Source organism: Salvelinus sp. IW2-2015, linkage group LG13 (genome assembly GCF_002910315.2).
Source record: "Salvelinus sp. IW2-2015 linkage group LG13, ASM291031v2, whole genome shotgun sequence".
Lineage (NCBI taxonomy): Eukaryota > Metazoa > Chordata > Actinopteri > Salmoniformes > Salmonidae > Salvelinus > Salvelinus sp. IW2-2015.
Window position 1 is genome coordinate 39,107,977 of NC_036853.1, and position 21,575 is coordinate 39,129,551.

The 21,575-nt window shown below is 43.3% G+C and overlaps 1 protein-coding gene across 3 annotated transcripts in view; it reads right to left on the reverse strand.

The window, feature by feature from the left end:
• The window catches only part of wwtr1 (WW domain containing transcription regulator 1), a 96,788-nt gene that overhangs the window by 55,259 nt on the left and 19,954 nt on the right, over nucleotides 1–21,575 (reverse strand). The gene's annotated exons all lie outside the window — the stretch shown is intronic.

Genomic DNA, 21,575 nt, shown 5'->3' on the forward strand with positions numbered 1-21,575 from the left:
TAAGCATTTCACAGTTAGTCTACACCTGTTGTTTACAAAGCATTTGACAAATAAAAATTTGGTTTGATGAGAAAGAAGAGTTATTGGTAAAGGCGATGGGTGCAATCAGTGTCTGGGATCAGTGTGGTAAGGAGGAAGGGTGGGTGGAAGGCCTAACCTGCAGGCTGGCTGCTATGTGGTCATACCTGTTCTTACTTCACACCCAGGCATGTAGCAGTAGGCCTCCGTCATTATGGATGTGAAGGACACTGATCGCATCTGAAGGCTACAGGTACTTCCAGCATTAAATAGTGAGGTTTTAAAGGTGCAGCAAAARAATCATAATTAATCAATGTCTATTGATTTACTTAATGCATTCATTCACTGTAGGGAGGTTACCTCTCACAAACAATATTGATAAAGCAGCAGGACTGGACCGGAATAGAACATCTGTCTAATACAGGTATTCCCAAACTGGGGTACATGCAATGCCAAATGCAATCTGGGGTTATGCCAAATAAAAATGTGATTCACTTTTAAAAAATATATATATATWTTTTTTTTTTATACATTCGGGTGAGGTTTTTTCCTCGCCTGAGTAGCCTCGTTTCACTGCCAAAAATAAAATTTTGCGAACAACAACGTTAAATACAGGTAGCCTAATCAAATAATTAACATCCAATCACATTAACCGTTAGTCTCTCGCGGGAATTCCACTAACGGTCCGTATGTAGCCAAACGTAGCTGCTGCTCATTCCGCTTGCTAGAAAATTGATAAATGGTTAAAAAAAATAGACACACATACCAGCTCTACTGGTAGTACTGCTACTACCAGCAGTACTACACCTGCACCTGTCCATAGACACACATACCAGCTCTACTGGTAGTACTGCTACTACCAGCAGTACTACACCTGCACCTGTCGACAACGCAAGTTGTTCTGCTGACACGAGCACATCCAATGCTAGCATCAGTAATTCTACATTTGTTGTTAACACAGCTACACAAATACAAAAAGGCACTCGCACATCTGAGCAATCTTATTTGCAGGTGCATGGCATCAATTGAACAAGATGAAGGAAAAGGAAACCGCACACTGCTCTTGATAGTATCACCGATATTTAATAAGCTTACGTATCGGCCACACGGCCTTCGTCAGAGCTTTTGGGATTTTTTGAAAGTTGCACCCTTATGTAGACCTGGCTCCACCCACATCCGTTCTACACATCGAAGGGGGTTGGAGGCAAAGGAAAATAAATAAGTGCTACCAAATATAACAATGTGCATTTCATAAATATTACAAAAGTGTATAAATAAGGCATATTGAACACTTCTGTATAATCTCAATGAGGACATAGCAAGTTCATTAGTCATTGGGTACATCATATGAAAAACGTCAGAATAATCTACAAGAGACACACATTTCATGTTAACACAGCTACCATYGACACTGACAGTTGTGAATCTGATGAAGCCGAAGAGCTACTGCCCCCTTACCCGGGAAAGCACCGAACAACAGACAGGGACGTTGGACCATCGAAAAGGCGCAAATATGATGAGAACCACATTGACTTGGGGTTCACTTATATTGGGAGTAGAGGTCGACCAATTAATTAGGGCCGATTTCACGTTTTCATAACAATCGGTAATCTGCCTTTTTGGAAGCCGATTATATTGCAATCCACGAGGAAACTGCGTGGCAGGCTGACCACCTGTTACACGAGTGCGGCAAGGAGCCAAGGTAAGTTGTTAGCTGGCATTAAAAACTTATCTTATAAAAAACAATCAACTACACATGGTTGATGATATTACTAGGTTAACTAGCTTGTCCTGCATTGCATATAATCAAAGAAGTGCCTGTTAATTTATCATCGAATCACAGCCTATTTCAACTTCGCGAAATGGGTGATTTAACAAAAGCACATTCTCGAAAAAAGCACAATCATTGCACAAATGTACCTGACCATAAACATCAATGCCTTCCTTAAAATCAATACACAGTATATATAATTTAAACCTGCATATTTAGTTAAAAGAAGAAATGCATGTTAGCAGGCAACATAAACTAGGGAAATTGTGTCACTTCTCTTGCATTAAGTGCAAGCAGAGTCAGGGTATATGCAGCAGCTTGGGCCGCCTGGCTCGTTGCGAACTGGGTGAAGACCATTTCTTCCTAACAAACACTGTAATTAATTGACAGAATTTTACCTAATTATGACATAACATTGAAGGTTGTGCAATGTAACAGCAATATTTAGACTTAGGGTTGCAACCCATTCGATAAAATACCGAASGGTTCCGTATTTCACTGAAAGAATAAACTTTTTGTTTTCGAAATGATAGTTTCCGGATTTGACCATATTAATGACCAAAGGCTCGTATTTCTGTGTGTTTATTATAATTAAGTCTATGATTTGATATTCGATAGAGCAGTTTGACTGAGCGGTGGTAGGCAGCAGCATGCTCGTAAGCATTCATTCAAACAGCACTTTACAGCTCTTAGCAATGCATGAGGCACAGCGCTGTTTATGACTTCAAGCCTATGAACTCCCGAGATTAGGCTGGCAATAATAAAGTGCCTATAAGAACATCCAATAGTCAAAGGTATATGAAAAATTTGCATCTGGGACAGAGTAGGAGGCAGTTCACTCTGGGCACGCTATTCATCCAAAGTGAAAATGCTGCCCCCTACCCCTACCCCTAAAAAGTTTTGTTACATGATTGTTACAATTGTTACATGATTATGCTAACCTCTTCCTCCGGGAAGAGCGGGGACTGATATCCCAGGGAGCACCCAAAAGGCGAGAGACCAGTGGCAGAGCAAGGGAAGGTGTTGCGGGCGTACTCTACCCACACGAGCTGCTGGCTCCAGGTGGTGGGATTAGCAGAGACCAGGCAGCGAAGAGTTGTGTCCAGGTCTTGATTGGCTCACTCCGACTGGCCGTTAGACTGGGGGTTGTTGGGGAGTTGTTGGAGGCGGCAAGCTGGAGTCTTATTCACATCATAGTTCTTATGTGGTTTCTATTATTAGTATTACTGCATTGTTGGGAATGAGCTATCAAGGTAAGAATGTCACCGTACTGTTTTACACCTGTTGTATGCTGCGCACGTGGCAAATATACTTTGAAACACCCCAATGAAGGAGGGCAACCCCCCCCCGTGCCAATACAAACTCCCCATCCTCACCATCACTCCCCATCCTCACCAGTCCTCACCAGTCCAATGAGCTGCTAGCACAATGCTGTGGCACAAAGTAGCAGTGTCGTAGTCTGGGCATGGTAACTGGTGAATGAAATGCCAGTGGTATGGGATAGAGGCGCAGAGAGGGCTGTTAAAGCCTCTGCTCTGCCTGGGGAACAATACACCAACATAGCTACTGCTCACATTCCTGGGGCCATAAACAGACTGCAGTGGAGAGAGAGAAAGTGGGGGGGGGGGGGAATAGGCTAGAGAGGGGGGAGGGGTCCTGGGGAACTGAGGGAGTCGGGTGGTGGGTGGGTGGGTTAGAGAAGAAAGAGTTGATTTTTGTTGCTTATCTAGTATTCTAGTTCACTTGCTTTGGCAATGTTAACATGTGTTTCCCATGTCAATAAAGCCCATACATTTTGAGAGCGTGAGAGAGCGAGAGCGAGTGAGCGAGAGAGAGAGAGAGAGAGCGTGTAGACTAACTTGTGTAGACTAACTTGTGTAGACTAACTTGTGTAGACTAACTTGTGTAGACTAACTTGTGTAGACTAACTTGTCCAAGCTCAACTCAGATACAGACACTCTCATTCTGAGAGACTGTAGTCAGTGGCACTATAGCTCTCACACTCTGTCTTACATAGTGTTTCTTTAGTGAAAGACCCTACATCACTATCCTTTAAAAAATATATTTTTATTTTTCAACAGAATACAGCAAAAGTACTACGACAAAAGGTCATTCAACCCTCCCAATCCCCAAAATAATTTTTTTTAACAAAAAATGTAAATAAATTAAATGAGAATAGTAATAATACTAATAATGACTAAATAAGACATGACAAAAGACCAACATATAAACAAAGCAACACAAACAGTACATTTGAGAGACAATAGCTACGTCAATCTACAAGCTCACATCCACCAACCCCAATGGAAATGTTTCCATATAGTCCAGGAAGGGTTGCCATATTTCACAAAGTAGTTGAATTTATTTTTAAAGCATAGGTAATCTTCTCCATAGGAATACACACTCATTTCAGAGAGCCATCATGTAATTGGTAGAGGGGATTCTGATTTCCATGTCAATGTAACACGTTTTCTTGCAGTAGCAAGGGCGATTTCTGTCAATTTGATGTTGAAGTTATTCCTCAAATTCACATTTGTGAAGTTACCCAGAAGGCATATTTCAGGGTCAAGTGGGAAAGGGACCTCCATAATAAAGGCCAGGGTGTCACAAACATCATGCCACAAGGCTTGAAATTTAGTACACTGCCACGTAGAATGCAAAAACAAAAAAGTGCCTTCTGTTGTTCCACATCGAAAAAACATTTCTGATATTTCAGGGTTATATCTATGTAACCTCTGAGGTGTCAGATAGAGTTGGTGGAGGAAGTTGTAATGTAGAAGTCTGTATCTAGAGTTGATGGTTGCTGACACACTATCTTGGCATAGGTCTGACCACAGCCTCTCATAAATTGTAGTATTCAAATCGGATTCCCTTAGACTCTCTTGACTTATGTACATCTGGTTTTGTSCAATGTTGCATTAGCAATGAGTACACTATACATTTATGGGTCATGGGTTATCATGAAGTAGTTGTTCAATACTTGATAGATTTGGTAAAGTCATATCTCCAAGAATGCTTCTAAAAAAAAATCTTAACTGTAAATAAACAGAGAAATTATTATTGGATAACTGGTATTTCTCTTTGTTGCTCAAATGACATACAGTTGAATTCGGAAGTTTACAGACACCTTAGCCAAATACATTTAAACTCAGTTTTTCACAATTCCTGACATTTAATCCTAGTAAAWATTCCCTGTCTTAGGTCAGTTATGATCACACTTTATTTTAAGAATGTGAAATGTCAGAATAATAGTAGAGAATGATTTATTTCAGCTTTTATTTCTTTCATCACATTCCCAGTGGGTCAGAAGTCTACATACACTCAATTAGTATTTGATAGTGTTGCCTTTAAAATTGTTTAACTTGGGTCAAACGTTATGGGTAGCCTTCCACAAGCTTTCCACAATAAGTTGGGTGAATTTTGGCCCATTCCTCCTGACAGAGCTGGTGTAACTGAGTCAGGTTGTAGGCTCTTGCTTTTTCAGTTCTGCCCACAGAGTTTATAGGATTGAGGTCGAGGCTTTGTGATGGCCACTCCAATACCTTGACTTTGTTGCTCTTAAGCCATTTTGCACAACTTTGGAAGTATGCTTGGGTCATTGTCCATTTGGAAGACCATTTGGCACCAGCTTTAACTTCCTGACTGATGTCTTGTGATGTCGCTTCAATATATCCACATAAGTTTCCTACCTCATGATGCCATCTATTTTGTGAAGTGCACCAGACCCTCCTGCAGCAAAGCACCCCCACAACATGATGCTGCCACCCCCGTGCTTCACGGTTGGGATGGTTTTCTTTGACTTGCAAGCCTCCCCCTTTTTCCTCCAAACATAACAATGGTCATTATGGCCAAACAGGTCTATTTTTGTTTCATCAGACCAGAGAACATTTCTCAAAAAAGTACGATCTTTGTCACAGTAAAAACGAGTCCTATATCGGCATAACCTGAAAGGCCGCTCAGCAAGGAAGAGGCCACTGCTCCAAAACCGCCATAAAAAAGCCAGACTACAGATTTGCAACTGCACATGGGGACAAAGATCGTACTTTTTGGAGAAATGTCTTCTGGTTTGATGAGTGGTTGAAAAACAAGTTTTATTGACTCCAACCTAAGTGTATGTAAACTTCTGACATCAACTGTAAGTACCACATCTAAATAACAAATGTTCTAAATGCGTTATTCCCTTCTCATGCCAATGTTGAAAAATGTTGCTATCCAAGATCATTGGCGGGAGTCTGTTTTGCCACAGGGGTGTTTTAGGTTACAAGTCTTGTTTCAGACCAAATAACTTTCAAATTTCATACCAAGATCTTACCAAACTGATGGTACGGGGATTGCTCATTTTTCTTGATATGGTCTTGGGATTCCACTTGTAGATAATATTACTCTAACCCACTTCATTAAGAGCAAACATTTCCATCGGAGTCCAAGAAGGGGCTGTATCAGTTTCAAATAAAAATGAAATTAATCTAATTTGCGCTGCCCAGTAATACATCTTGAAATTTGGTAGGCGGAGACCTCCTAGACTATAATCCCATGTTCATTTGTCCAGGCTTACCCTTGGAGTTTTACGGTTCCATACAAATTGTCTTATGGACTTGTTAAGGGACTTCAAGAAACTCTCGGTGTTGATATGGGTAAAGATTGAAATAGGTACATCATCTTAGGCAGAACGTTCATCTTAATACAGCTAATAATGTAAGAGGCAGATCTATCCATCTATTCAAGTCATCCACCACCTTCTGAACCAAGACAMAGTAGTTAAGCTTGTACACATTTCTTAAGTCATTATCAACTGTGATTCCTAGATATTTGAACCCTTGTGGCAACCATCTGAAGGGACCCGTTCGTTCACAGATGCTATAGTCAAAGCGAGTCAGTGGAAGCATTTCACTTTGTAACCTGATATAGAGCTGTATGTTCCCAAAAGCGTCTGTAGTTTTGAGAGGGATCCGGTCGGGTCAGAGAGGAACAAAATATGTTGTCTGTGAACAATAAGATCCTGTGTGTTACCTGGTCCACCTGAAAGCCCTTTATGCCAGGATCCGTTCTTATGGCCTCCGCCAGCAGTTCTATGGCTAGCACAAAAAGCAGTGGGGAAAGTGAACAGCCCTGTCTACTACCTTTAAAGAGTGGGAATATGGCTGACATCATACCATTAAGTGGTGATCTTGGCTTGCGGTTTATGGAATAAAGTTTTAACCCAGTTGACAAATGAAGGACCAAAGTTAAATTTACCAAGGACCTTGAATAGGTACGGCCACTCCAACCTATTAAAGGCCTTTTCAGCATCCTGCAGCATACTGCTATACTAGGATCACTCCTCACACTGGCCATGTGAATTACATTAAGTAACCTGCACAAATTATTGGGAGGAGGATATTTTCTGTATAAAGTCTGTTAAATCAGGTTTGGTAAATATTGTTCTAATCTATTAGCCGTCGCCTTAGAAATTGATTTATAGTGGGCATTGAGGAACGAGATCGGCCTATAGGAAGATATATATTTTTATAAATGTATAACTGTTATAATAGCCGTGGAAAAGGAGTCCGGTGGGCTATTCTCTGGCTCTTCACACTCTTTGGCTTGGAAAAGAAGACAGGCACAGAGTATATCATGTGAATTGTTGTCTCACAAACCGTGTATACCAAATTAAACAAGATAAACAGACAAAAGAAGTAGAATCAATTTAACCAAACCAATCTCCCCATCTATCTTTACTAAAATGTTGTCATCATATTGGGGGAAAATGGTTGCCTGACGACCCATCATGAATTTAATTCCTTCTGCTGTATTGATTGCTCAATACCTTATAAATCAAATCTAATTGTATTTGTCACATGCGCCTAATACAACAGGTGAAGACCTTACAATGAAATGCTTACTTACAAGCCCTTACACAACACAGTTAAGAAAATATCTGAAAAATATACAGTGGGGAGAACAAGTATTTGATAKKCTGCKYAWTRMGCAGMMTTTCCTACTTAAAAAGCATGTAGAGGTCTGTCATTTTTATCATAGTTACACTTCAACTGTGAGAGACGGAATCTAAAACAAAAATCCAGAAAAACATATTGTATGATTTTTAAGTAATTAATTTGCATTTTATTGCATGCCATAAGTATTTGATCACCTACCAACCAGTAAGAATTCCGGCTCTCAACAGACCTGTTAGTTTTTCTTTAAGAGCCCTCCTGTTCTCACTCATTATCTGTATTAACTGCACCTGTTTTGAACTCGTTACCTGTATAAAAGACACCTGTCCACACACTCAATCAAACAGACTCCAACCTCTCCACAATGGCCAAGACCAGAGAGCTGTGTAAGGACATAAGGGATAAAATTGTAGACCTGCACAAGGCTGGGATGGGCTACAGGACAATAGGTAAGCAGCTTGGTGAGAAGGCAACAACTGTTGGTGCAATTATTAGAAAATGGAAGAAGTTCAAGATGAGTCAATCACCCTCAGTCTGGGGCTCCATGCAAGATATCACCTCGTGGGGCATCAATGATCATGAGGAAGGTGAGGGATCAGCCCAGAACTACACGGCAGGACCTGGTCAATGACCTGAAGAGAGCTGGGACCACAGTCTCAAAGAAAACCATTAGTAACACACTACGCCGTCATGGATTTAAATCCTGCAGCGCACGCAAGGTCCCCTCTGAAGCCAGCGCAAGTCTCCAGGCCCGTCTGAAGTTTGCCAATGACCATCTGGATGATCCAGAGGAGGAATGGGAGAAGGTCATGTGGTCTGATGAGACAAAATCAGAGCTTTTTTTGGTCTAAAAGTCCACTCGCCGTGTTTGGGGAAGAGAAGGATGAGTACAACCCCAAGAACACCATCCAACGTGAAGCATGGAGGTGGAAACATCATTCTTGGGGATGCTTTTCTGCAAAGGGACAGGACGACTGCACCGTATTGAGGGGAGGATGGATGGGCCCATGTAATCGCGAGATCTTGGCCAACAACCTCCTTCCTCAGTAAGAGCATTGGATGGGTCGTGGCTGGGTCTTCCAGCATGACAACGACCCGAAACACACAGCCAGGGCAACTAAGAGGTGGCTCCGTAAGAAGCATCTCAAGGTCCTGGAGTGGCCTAGCCAGTCTCCAGACCTGAACCAATGAAAATCTTTGGAGGGAGCTAAAAGTCCGTATTGCCCAGCGACAGCACACAACCCTGAAGGATCTGGAGAAGGTCTGTATGGAGGAGTGGGCCAAAATCCCTGCTGCAGTGTGTGCAAACCTGGTCAAGAACTACAGGAAACGTAAGAATCTCTGTAATTGCAAAACAAGGTTTCTGTACCAAATCATTAAGCTCTGCTTTTCTGATGTATCAAATACTTATGTCATGCAATAATATGCAAATTAATTACTTAAAAATCATACAATGTGATTTTCTGGATTTTTTTTTAGATTCTGTCTCTCACAGTTGAAGTGTACCTATGATAAAAATTACAGACCTCTACATGCTTTGTAAGTAGGAAAATTGCAATATCGGCAGTGTATCAAATACTTGTTTCTCCCCACTGTATATACAGGGGGTACCTCTATATACAGGGGGTACCGGTCCAGAGTCAATGTGCGGCTGCCCCGGTGGAGGTAATATGTACATGTAGATAGAGTTATTAAAAGTGACTATGTATAGATAATAACAGAGTGAGACACAGCATAGAAGAGGGGGGGGGGGGGGCGGGGGGGGAGGGGGGGGGGCAATGCAAAAAGTCTGGGTAGCCAATTGATTAGATGTTTGGGATTATTATGGCTTGGGGGAGCAAGCTGTTTAAAAGCCTCTTGGACCTAGACTTGGCACTCTGATACCGCTTGCCGTGCGGCAGCAGAGAGAACAGTCTATGACTAGGGTGGCCGCCTGGTATAGAGGTCCTGGATGGCAGGAAGCTTGGCCCTGGTGATGACTGGGCTGTACGCACTACCCTCTGTTGTGCCTTGCGGTCGGAGGCCGAACAGTTGCAATACCAGGCAGTGATGCAACCCGTCAGGATGCTCTTGATGGTGCAGCTGTAAAACCTTTTGAGGATCTGAGGACCCATGCAACATCTTTTCAGTCTCCTGAGGGATAATAGGTTTTGTCGTGCCCCTCTTCATGACTGTCTTGGTGTGCTTGGACCATGTTAGTTTGTTGGTGATGTGGACACCAAGGAACTTGAACTCTCAACCTGCTCCACTACAGCCCCGTCGATGAGAATGGTGGCGTACTTGGTCCTCCTTTTCCTGTAGTCCACAATCTTCTCCTTTGTCTTGATCACGTTGAGGTAGAGGTTGTTGTCCTTGCACCACATGGTCAGGTCTCTGACCCCCTCCCTATAGGCTGTCTCATCGTTCTCGGTGATCAGGCCTACCACTTGTGTCATCAGCAAACGTAATGATGGTGTTGGAGTCGTGCCTGGCCGTGCAGTCATGAGTGAACAGGGAGTACAGGAGGGGACTGAGCATGTACCCCTGTGTTGAGCATCAACGTGGCAGATGTGTTGTTACCTACCCTTACCACCTGGGGGTGGCCCGTCAGGAAGTCCAGGATCCAGTTGCAGAGGGAGGTGTTTAGTCCCCAGGGTCCTTAGCTTAGTGATGATGAGATTTGAGGGTTCTATGGTGTTGAACYCTGAGCTGATACTTCCTCAATCAAAATGACTAACCGGTGTCTGTATGTAGCCTCGCTACTTTTATAGCCTCGCTACTGTATATAGCCTGTCTTTTTACTGTTGTTTTATTTCTTTACCTACCCATTGTTCACCTAATACCTTTTTTGCACTATTGGTTAGAGCCTGTAAGTAAGCATTTCACTTTAAGGTCTACACCTGCTGTAGTAGGCACAAACCTTGATTTGATTTGCCATTCTGGCTCGACATCCATCTGCCCAGTCAGACAGGAAGTAATGTGGAAAGAGGCAATAATTTCATTTTTTGTGAGTTAAGTGTGTCAGGGAGTTCTTGTCCATTTCTTTCCCCGCTGTACGTGCCTTTGAAGTGAGTGAGTCATGATCATTGTTTTACTTTGTCAGAGCCCAGAGAGAGCCTTATGAGTCCCCTGTAGCCATTCTCTCTCCCTTCAAAACAATAGGAAATGACCAGCTCTATATCCTGTGGACCGCACCATCTTTCAACTGCTTATTGTGTGAGGTAGTCTATGGAAAATACCACTTTGCCATTAAAAACAGCCCATCTCCATCGTCATGTGGAAAACCCTGGCACTAGCTCTTTATTTCCTTCTATCACTGTAAAAAGGAGACATACATCAACAAGAACAAATAAGGCTTGTTATGCAACAGAGACGGGCCAAAGACAACATACTGTACATGTTGGAATGGAAAGGGAGCGAGAGAGGCAGAAAGAGAGCGAACGAGGGGGAAAAGTAAAAAACAATTAACAACTACATGGATGAAATGCAGAGGACATGGTGTCTTTGAAGACCACCCGGTGGAAATGAAGGTGGGGGGAAAGGGGGGGGGGTCAATGTCACATATGTGCGCATGCTCTGACAATGACCTGCTTCTTTATTTAAACACCATTAAAAAAAACACATACACTGCTGCGCTCAGAACTCACAGCCAGGACAGCACAACACAGATATCACACACACACACTAGACTAGAACTTTCCTGAACTCTCTCAGCATCAGAAATATTATATTTCAGACTAGAGAATTTTTGTTTGCCAACAAACACAGATGCGTTTTGATTTTCTTAGTGTACAGTAAATTTAATCACTGCTGAATATCAGCACATATAAATACACCTTGTGATGTGCAAAAATATATCTATTTTGATCAACTCAACGCCACAACTCAAAAGGAGCATTGTTTAGGGCAGTAGACTGATGTGACTAAAGAAAGGGGCAACACATCCAGGGTAAACAAGGAGGGAGTCTGCCCCTCCGTCGCCCCATATACACCATGACGCCTGGCCCCCAGAGGATGTGTCCTTTAGGGAGACCAGGCAAGGTCAGGTATCTCGCAAACACACCCATACACATCCTGGCAGTCTCTGGCTCTTGGCCCATAAATATCAGGGCTGTTTCCATGGATTAAATATGACATTTTAGTKATTTAGCAGACGATAAAGTAGCTACTTCAAGTAGCGAGTGCATAAATGTTCATACTTTTTTCTTACTGTGTGTTAGGGAATGGAGACGGAGGCTTGAGGGTTGGACGGGGGCACCACAGGAGAGAGAGCTGTGCCCTCAGCTGTTGTGTGGAGGATACCGGAAGGGAACTACAACAAGACTGTAGTAGACCTTAGTGAGATTATCATACATTCTCACATACAAACTTTGTGCTGGCAGACCCCATTTGCCTCAACACCTCACTTTCTAATTTGTTCTCTTTCTCTGTTGTGGCTAACTTCCTTACTATCATCCAAAGACCACTGTCTCTGTAGCGCTCCTCCTCTCCCTCCACTGACACACATTATAATGTATGTATTTACAATCCAATGGGTAAAAAAGTACATGTGAAAGTAATATTCTCGTGAATAGTTTTAGCGAACATCTTGAGCGCCTTACTCTTGGCTAACACTTCAAACCAACAGTTAAACTGCAGTAACGAAACATTTGTTCACTTAGTCTGTATGCCTCCCCTTGTTAGGATTCAATAGAGGACAAACTAAAGTACTGCCTTATTCTCCACTCTGCTCTGTGTTATTGGGCTGCTTCAAAGCGGCCATTTTGTTGTCCCTTTAAACCGAGAGCCCTGGAGGATTTTCCTCTAACCCCGAGCTCAGACCACTCCAACTCACTAACCTCTGCCGCCAGCCCTGCTCCTATTCAAGGCCAAAGAGAAAAACAGACTCGGACCACAAACTCCATTGGTTTTAAATTCAGCCCACATGACATTTCCTTCAACTTGAATTGCTTTCATACCATTTAAATCTGCGAGGCACGCAAGGACCTGGAGCTGTGCAACTCTTGCTGTACAAAGCCCCTCTTGTCCTGTTTAGCCCCCATCAGTAGGAGAGGAGAGCGGCCCAGACGGCCAAACAAGCATGTCTTCATGCTCTTCCAACTAACATATCAGGACAGAAAGTGGATCCGGCGTGGCCGCAGTGCCCAGGCCCCAGCCAGGAAAATACAGAGCTAGCCTCAGGGTCTGCCTGTCTAGAAAGGAGAGGCAGAGGTATCCAGCATGTCTGCCTGCTTGCTTGCTTGGCTAGCTGCTTCACTGCCTGGCAGACTGATTGCCAGTCTTGACAAACATCTGTTCTTGCTGTTCCAGATAGGCCCAGAGGCTTCAGATCTGTCTGTGTTGCAGACAGGGCTATTTCTTTGCAGCAGTACAGGCTATTGTTTTTATCATGCCCCTTGTGGGTTTAGAACTTCCACTCCCTCACTTTCCCTGTGTACAACTCCCTAACCATTACCCCTCTGCCCCCTCCTTCCTTTGGCCTAGAGCAGTGTATGAGGCAGCAGATCAAGAAAGGGAGGGCGAGCCTCGTGTCCCCTGAATTTGAGCCTTTACTTCTAGCCAAGTCTGAGAGGAAGAGGAGGAGCAAGAGGAAGGAGGAGGAGGATGGAGGCTTTTCAATTATTCCTAAAAAACAGTATGGCCCTATATATATATATATATATAAATATATTCATCGTTTTAATTTTTTATCTGATTCCATTTAGTTTCTTACCAAATTCTGGTTTGTTTTTTCCTCGTTCTGGTCAGATTTTCACTCTTATAAAAATAAATAATAATATAATATATATATATATATATATATATATATATATAGTATATATATTATTATATATATATATATATATATATATATATATATATATATATTATATATATATTATTATATATATATATATATATATATATATATATTATATATTATATATTATATATATATTTTTTTTTTTTTTTTTTTTAAAGCACACTAATACTTTCGATTTTTACAAAAACAACATCAGGAGACAACTCATGATATTCTGCCAGGCATAGGCTACTTTGTAGTTAACATTTAATTGATAAGGTTTTTGGGAAAGCCTTTCCATCTCTACCAGAAGAAGCTTATTTTTAGCATCATCATTAACCACAACACAAAGGGCACGCTCACACAAAGTTGCAGGAAAATACAAATCACTGATGCATTTTCTTCATGTCTTATGATTAAATTGGGCAAATTAATGCATTTTCTAATAAGTTCAATACATTTAGTTGATTTCGTACTAAGTTCAATAAAAAACAATTGTTGTTGAATTCAATTTCAATGTCTGGATTCTGTGATTTTCTATGGCCCTACAACTGCTCAAGCAGAGAGAGACCATGTGCCTTTGACCGGCAGATGTAACATGTCACAGCTAGGTGGCTCACAGCTTATAGAGACCCAGTGAAACTCTGACCTCCAGGGTAGTGAACTAAAATGTTACTGACCAACCAAAACACTGGTGGTTGGGATTGGCCAACAGGCAGAAAATAAAAAGACACTCAAATCAACTGTACTCTACCTGGCTGCCTACTGTAAGTTTGGGTCCTACTAGTGCCAACTGTTGCCACACTAATCGTTCATTCTTCTTCTGCCATTGGTCAAGAGTGCTCTGGCCCAAGCCATAGAACGTCTGGCACCAAGCATTCCAGAACAATGACACTCTCTAGGAAGAATCCAAATTAGAAKGTTGTTGTCATGGAACACATTGTGCCAACATGGAGGATAGTTTTCTGAGAATATCTGACTCTGCTCTGACCTGGTCTTGCCCTTAAGATGTAGCTGTGACCTTAATCAAAACATTCACCAGTCACTTAGACTTACCCAAATTTTAAATCGGTGGTCTGGTGCTATTTTCAGCCACTTCCCCACCCTACCTTCCTGGTAGAGCCCCACCACCACAATCCACCTGGCATTTAGCCACCAGTCCATCTTACAGGTGCAGAACAGAACAAAAATCCCACCTTCCCATTTAGACCTATAAATCCACCCAGGACAGCCCTGGGAGAGCCCTAACCCAGCTTGACCGACCGACCATTAGGCCTACCCTACTCTCAGCCAGAGCATGTGAGCAGAATGGAGCTGGAGTGCGCCCAATTTGACTGGAGCTAGTTTCCCCCAAAGGCTGGAGCGTCGGCCTTCTCGCCCGCTCCAATAGAGCTCACTGCCCGGCCCATAGATAATAGAACAAAAATTACTCACATTCTAGCAAAGTATTTACAAACATATCTGATCTCTTAAAAAATMTGTCAATTTTTGTTATATTATCTACACATCTCTATCAAGGAAAAACCTTCAGGACTACCTATAGAACATTTTAAAAAACAACTCTGCATCCCTGTCTAGCCTGGCAAAAGTGGCCKGAAAAGCATCCCCAGTGGCTCTGCAAGCACAGAGAGGATAATCTCAGCTGCTGGCCTGCTCTCCAAACACCATCGCATGAGCCTGAAGCCACAGGCTCTGGCCAAACCAGTGTTTCTAAAAGTGAATTCAAAAGGCACTGTAGACAGAGCCTAAAGGAATTTTTCGTGAAATGTTTATTTAATTCTAAGTAAGTCACAGCCTATACGCGCAATTTCCAGAATATAATGATTGAATACAACGAAACGTAGTTTAAATGAGGGCGCTTAATGTTCCTACCAGCCTAGTGTCACACTCGCAAATGCTTCAATTTATTTATTTGTAGGCTATAGCCTTGAAATAATAACAATAATATAGCCTAAATAATTCATTTCCGTTCCTTCTAAGGCCACCCGTCTGGCTCCTGACCTATTTAGAGTGCCGTTTAATACAACATGTAGCCTATTTTAAATGATGAGTGCTTCTTGCCATCACCTTTTCATGTTGTTTATTAAAATACTTTTTATTCAAATCATATGGTTAAGTTTCAATAATTCAAAAGTAAATGGAATGTCCAGGTACAAAAAAAAAGAAAAAAAAAGCGTATTTATTTTTTACCCCAATTTCATGATAGCCAATTGGTAGTTAGTCTTGTCCCATCGCTGCAACTCCCGTATGGACTCGGGAGAGGCGAAGGTCGAAAGCCATGCGTCCTCTGAAACACAACCCTGCCAAGCCACACTGCTTCTTGACACACTGCTTGCTTAACCCGGAAGCCAGCCACCCCAATATGTCGGAGGAAACACCATACAACTGGCGACCGAAGTCAGCGTGCATGCGCCCGGCCCACAACAAGGAGTCGCAACAGTGCGACGGGACAAGGACATCCCGGCCAGCCAAACTCTCCCCTAACCCGGACGACACTGGGCCAATTGTGCGCCACATCATGGGTCTCCTGGTCGTGGCCGGCTGCTATACAGCCCAGGATCGAACCCGGGTCCGTAGTAACGCCTCTAGCACCGCGATGCAGTGCCTTAAACCGCTGCGCCACACGGGAGGCCGCAAGGAGCGTTTTTTTAGCAGAGCAGTTTGAAAGGACTTGAGCTGGAGCAGTGTGCATGCATACATACTCTGCTCTCAGCAGACTGACCGTTAGGCCTACCCTACTCAGCATAAACACCCAGGGGACTAGCCGGGCCATGATTACACCCCCACTCCCTGGGATCTAGGACCGCTATAACAGAAGGCAAGGTTCAGGCTCAAGTGACGCTATCAGATCACTCCCCCCTCTCACATTCCCCTACTGGTTTGATATCAAAGAGGGCTTCAAACAGATTGTTTTATCCAAGCCTGCTGTGGTAGTGCTGTAGTAAGTGGTAATCACATCCCTCTGTGCGGTGAGGACCCAGAGATTAAAATCAGCCTTTTGTCCCAACTGAGCCACTAACATTAAATGATTAAAATGCACTGGATGCTTTCAAGTTGGCAATACACTGTTCAAGGGCCATCCAGTCATGTTTGTGGTTTGCACCTGGTACTCACCGGGCAAAGAACTGGCCTTTTCAAAGACCCTGTGGATCAAACAAGCTGTTCATGAACATTCCCCAAACACCGTAATCTTAAAGTAGCTACTATAACATTGATCAAATACTGATGAGATGATAACAGCGGGTAAAAGTAAAACTTTCAATGTGCTGGTCCCGCTTCACCAAAAGCATCTTAAGGCAAAGTGTATCGTTAGAACATTCATAGGAGCATCGTTAAATCTCTGAGCTGTTTCCCAAAACCATCGTTATTGTCACACTTGAAAATGTTAATAATCTAACACCAGCCTCAGACCACTCGTACAACAGACAAGTGTGTTGGATTCTTTTTTGATCTCCGCTACACATAGAAGATCATGGTTTATTTGTCTATACATGTGACCGCCGACAACGTCAGGATTTTTTTAAACAAAAAATGGCAACTTATGTCTTTGCAAAAAACAAGCGATGTTTAAAAATATGCTTCAAATGAAAACCAAGATGACTGCGTGAAAATATAAAGAGTAGAATCAAAAATCAAATCAAATTGTATTGYTCACATACACATGGTTAGCAGATGTTAATGCAAGTGTAGTGAAATGCTTGTGCTTCTAGTTCCAACAGTGCAGTAATATCTAACAAGTAATCTAACAATTCCCAACAACTACCTAATACACACAAACCTAAAGGGGTGAATGAGAATATGTACATATAAGTGTATGGATGAGCGATGGCCGAGTGGCATAGGCAAGGTGCAGTAGATGGTATAAAATACTGTATATACATGTGATGAGTAATGTAAGATATGTAAACATTTTTAAAAGTGGCATTATTTAGAGTGGCATTGTTTAAAGTGACTAGTGATCCATTTATTAAAGTGTCCAGTGATTGTGTCTCAATGTAGGCAGCAGCCTCTCAGAGTTAGTGATTGCTGTTTAGCAGTCTGATGGCCTTGAGATAGAAGCGGTTTTTCAGTCTCTCGGTCCCAGCTTTGATGCACCTGTACTGACCTCGCCTTCTGGATGATAGCGGTGTGAACAAGCAGTGGCTCGGGTGGTTGTTGTCCTTGATGATCTTTTTTGCCTTACTGTGACATCGGGTGGTGTAGGTGTCCTGGAGAGCAGGTAGTTTGCCCCCGGTGATGCGTTGTGCAGACCGCACCACCCTCTGGAGAGTCTTGCAGTTGAGGTCGGTGCAGTTGCCGTACCAGGCTGTGATACAGCCCGACAGAATGCTCTCGATTGTGCATCTGTAAACGTTTGTCAGGGTTTCGGGTGATAAGCCAAATTTCTTCAGCCTCCTGAGATTGAGGAAGGGAATGTTGTGCCTTCTTCACCACACTGTCTGTGTGGGTGGACCATTTCAGTTTGTCTGTGATGTGTACGCCAAGGAATTTAAAACTTTCCACCTTCTCCACTGTTGTCCATCTGATGTGGATAGGGGAGTTCTCCCTCTGCTGTTTCCTAAAGTCCACGATCATCTACTTTGGTTTTGTTGACGTTGAGTGAGAGGTTATTTTCCTGTCTCCACACTCCGAGTGCCCTCACCTCTTCCCTGTAGGCTGTCTCGTCGTTGTTGGTGATCCAGCCCACTACTGTAGTGTCGTCTGCAAACTTGATGATTGAGTTGGAGGCGTGCATGGCCACGCAGTCGTTGGTGAACAGGGAGTACAGGAGAGGGCTGAGCACACACCCTTGTGGGGCCCCAGTGTTGAGGGTGGGGGCGGCTCGTCAGAAAGTCCAGGACCCAGTTGCACAGGGAGGGGTTGAGACCCAGGGCCGCCAGTTTGATGCGCTTGGAGGGTACTATGGTGTTGAATGCTGAGCTGTAGTCAATGAACAGCATTCCTACATAGGTATTATTTTTGTCCAGATGGGATAGGGCAGTGTGCTGTGCAATGGCGATTGCGTCATCAGTGGAACTTTTAGGGCAGTATGCAAACCGAAGTGGGTCTAGGGTGGCCGGTAAGGTGGAGGTGATATGATCCTTGACTAGTCTCTCAAAGCACTTCTTGATGACAGAAGTGAGTGCTACGGGGCGGTAGTCATTTAGTTCAGTTATCTTTGCCTTCTTGGGTACAGGAACAACGGTAGCCAACTTGAAGCATATGGGGACAACAGACTAGTATAGGGAGCGATTAAATATGTCGTTCTCGGAGGTTGACCGGAACATATTCCAGTCCGCATGATCAAAACAATCTTGAAGTGTGGGTTCTGATTGGTCAGACCAGCGTTGAATGGTTCTCGTAGCTGGTACATACTGTTTGAGTTTCTGCCTATGCCGGGGACGAGCAAGATGGCGTCGTGGTCGGATTTTCCGAAGGGAGGGCGGGGGAGAGTTTTGTATGCATCGCGGAAGTTAGAGTAGCAGTGATCGGAAGCATTAGCCCTACGTGTCGTGCAATCAATATAGTGATAAAATTTAGGTAACATTGATCTCAAATTAGTTTTGTTAAAATACCCAGCTACAATAATTGCAGCTTCCAGGTATATAGCTTCCAGTTTACATAGAGTACAGTGAAGTTCCTTTAGGGCCGTCTTGGTGTTCGCTTGAGGGGAGGGGGGGGGGGGGGTGTACACAGCTGTGACTATAACTGACGAGAATTCTCGTGGTAGGTAGAATGGCCGACATTTGATTGTAAGGAATTCTAGGTCGGGTGAGCAGACGGACTTGAGTTCCTGTGTGTTATGATTACACCATGAGATGTTAATCATAAAGCATACACCCTCGCCCTTCCTCTTCCCAGAGGTGTTTATCTCTGTCGGCGCCATGCATGGAGAAGCCCGGTGGCTAGACCGATTCCGACAACATATCCTGAGAGAGCCATGTTTCCGTGAAACAGAGAATGTTACCATGTCTGATGTCTCTCTGGAAGGCAACCTTTGCTCGAATTTCATCTACRGTGTTGTCAAGAGACTGGACGTTGGCGAGTAGTATGCTTGGGAGTGGTGAGCGATGTACCCGTTTACGAAGCCTGACCAGAAGATCGCGCCGCATGCCCCTTCTGCGTCGCCGTTGTTTTCGGTCAGCTGCGGGATTAGATCCATTGTCCTGGGTGGTGGTCCGAAGAGAGGATCTGCTTCGGGAAAGTCATATTCCTGGTCATAATGTTGGTAAGTTGACGTTGCTCTTATATCCAATAGTTCTTCCCGGCAGTATGTAATAAGACTTAAGATTTCCTGGGGTAAAAATGTAAGAAATAATACATTAAAAAAAATACTGCATAGTTTACTAAGAACGCGAAGCGAGGCGACCATCTCTGTCGGCGCCGACAGATCATACTGAAATACATTTCATGTTCAATAAATTGAGTTCCATTTTGCTACTTGTAGGCTACGGTCTTTCGATCCCATCAGTAGATACATGACCCATGACGCCCTTAGCGACTGTTCTCTCTGCGTGGTGTTTTGGGAAATGCATATTACATCTCTACATCTGATGTAGAAAAGATGCATTGTTAAAAACACTCGTAAGCCTAAGTTCCATTGTTACTGGGAAACCAGGCCATGGTTAGTCTAACTCAAGCATTGGCTCGATTGGGCCTGTGTGTCTGTGCTCGTTTGAGTGTTTATTATAAACACGCGTCTGGCAACAACTTCTCAGTCGGAACCTTGATAAGACCAGGACACAAACACAGGCAGCACTACAGATACGGCTGGTCTGTGATAGGTCAGATTCCACAAATGGAAACAATCACAACCAATATGTTGTTATACATTACATATAAAATCTGCCATAGAATTTCAGCTACACAGAATTCAACTTGCATCAGATTTAGGTCTGATTCATGTGGGTCTGTATGAAGCACTTTGAAGATACTGACCGCCATCTAACATCAAACTCATGCTTAATTACAGACTACCCTTATTATTCATAGATTGCTACAAAAAAACATCCATACATTGAGGAATTTTCGGCTTTCCAAGTAAAGCAGACACCCTGGTATGCAGTGTGTGAGACAGCCTTGTGTATGACACACACATACAGCTTGGAGTCTGCAGCCCAGATGAAGGCAGTACACRAGGCATAAACTAGATAGCAGACATGTAAGGATCTATGAAGGGCTCCAAGCAGAAGATGAAGTTTCGTTTATCTCCTCCATTCTCTCCGGTGTCATGACTTTCACCTCCGCCTCAATGCATTAGGACAGACTGTCCAGATCTCAGTCCCAACTCAAACCCCTGTACTAACTCAACCCAGCAGAGAACAAGACATTGGTTAGCTAAACACTGACGCTCTCTGCTCCTCTGCCTCAGCATTAATCACCTACTCCTCCAGTCCTGAATACCAGAGATGTCAAAGCCACCCACGCAGATCTCCCTCTCTCTATTATCACTCGCTTTTCTATCCCTCACCATCATTCCCTATCACACAGAACCAGATAAGAACTATACAGTAAGTTATACTGTGTACTGTACCTCCCACACACCTCTATCAGGCCTACTGAAAGCGAGCTAGGCAGCCTATACTCAGTCCAGCTTGAACGCAGGGTTAAGCTCTCGCCTCACTTTACGTCTGTATTATACTGGTGCGCGTGCGCTTCGGGGGAGTCAGATTTTTTTAACATGGAAAAACCCCCCACAACAGCAACCGGCGCCAAAGCCCACTTTTCTTGCGTTAATCCTGAGCATGCCTTCACTCACAAGCAACAAAAAAACACCTCACCCGAAAACGGTCCCAGCAACCATTCCCTCCTCATTGTCATGCTCCCCACAATTTGTCCACAACATTCACCAATTTAAGCCAAATTTTGAAAGCGCAAAATCATAATCTTAAGAAAGTCAAGCAAGTCGGCTAAGCATGTATTTCAAAATCTCTACAGAGGTTGTTTAGGTTTGTTTTATCTACCATCTGTAACATAGATCGCCCTTATATTATAAAAAATTGTATGTGCTTAACCCACATCGCCATGTTTTTCTTTGCATAGAGCCAAGTAAAGGCTGTAAGCCCTCCTACCTCAGACATACGGCAAAAGTCCTCAGCCCCATAAACTTCGC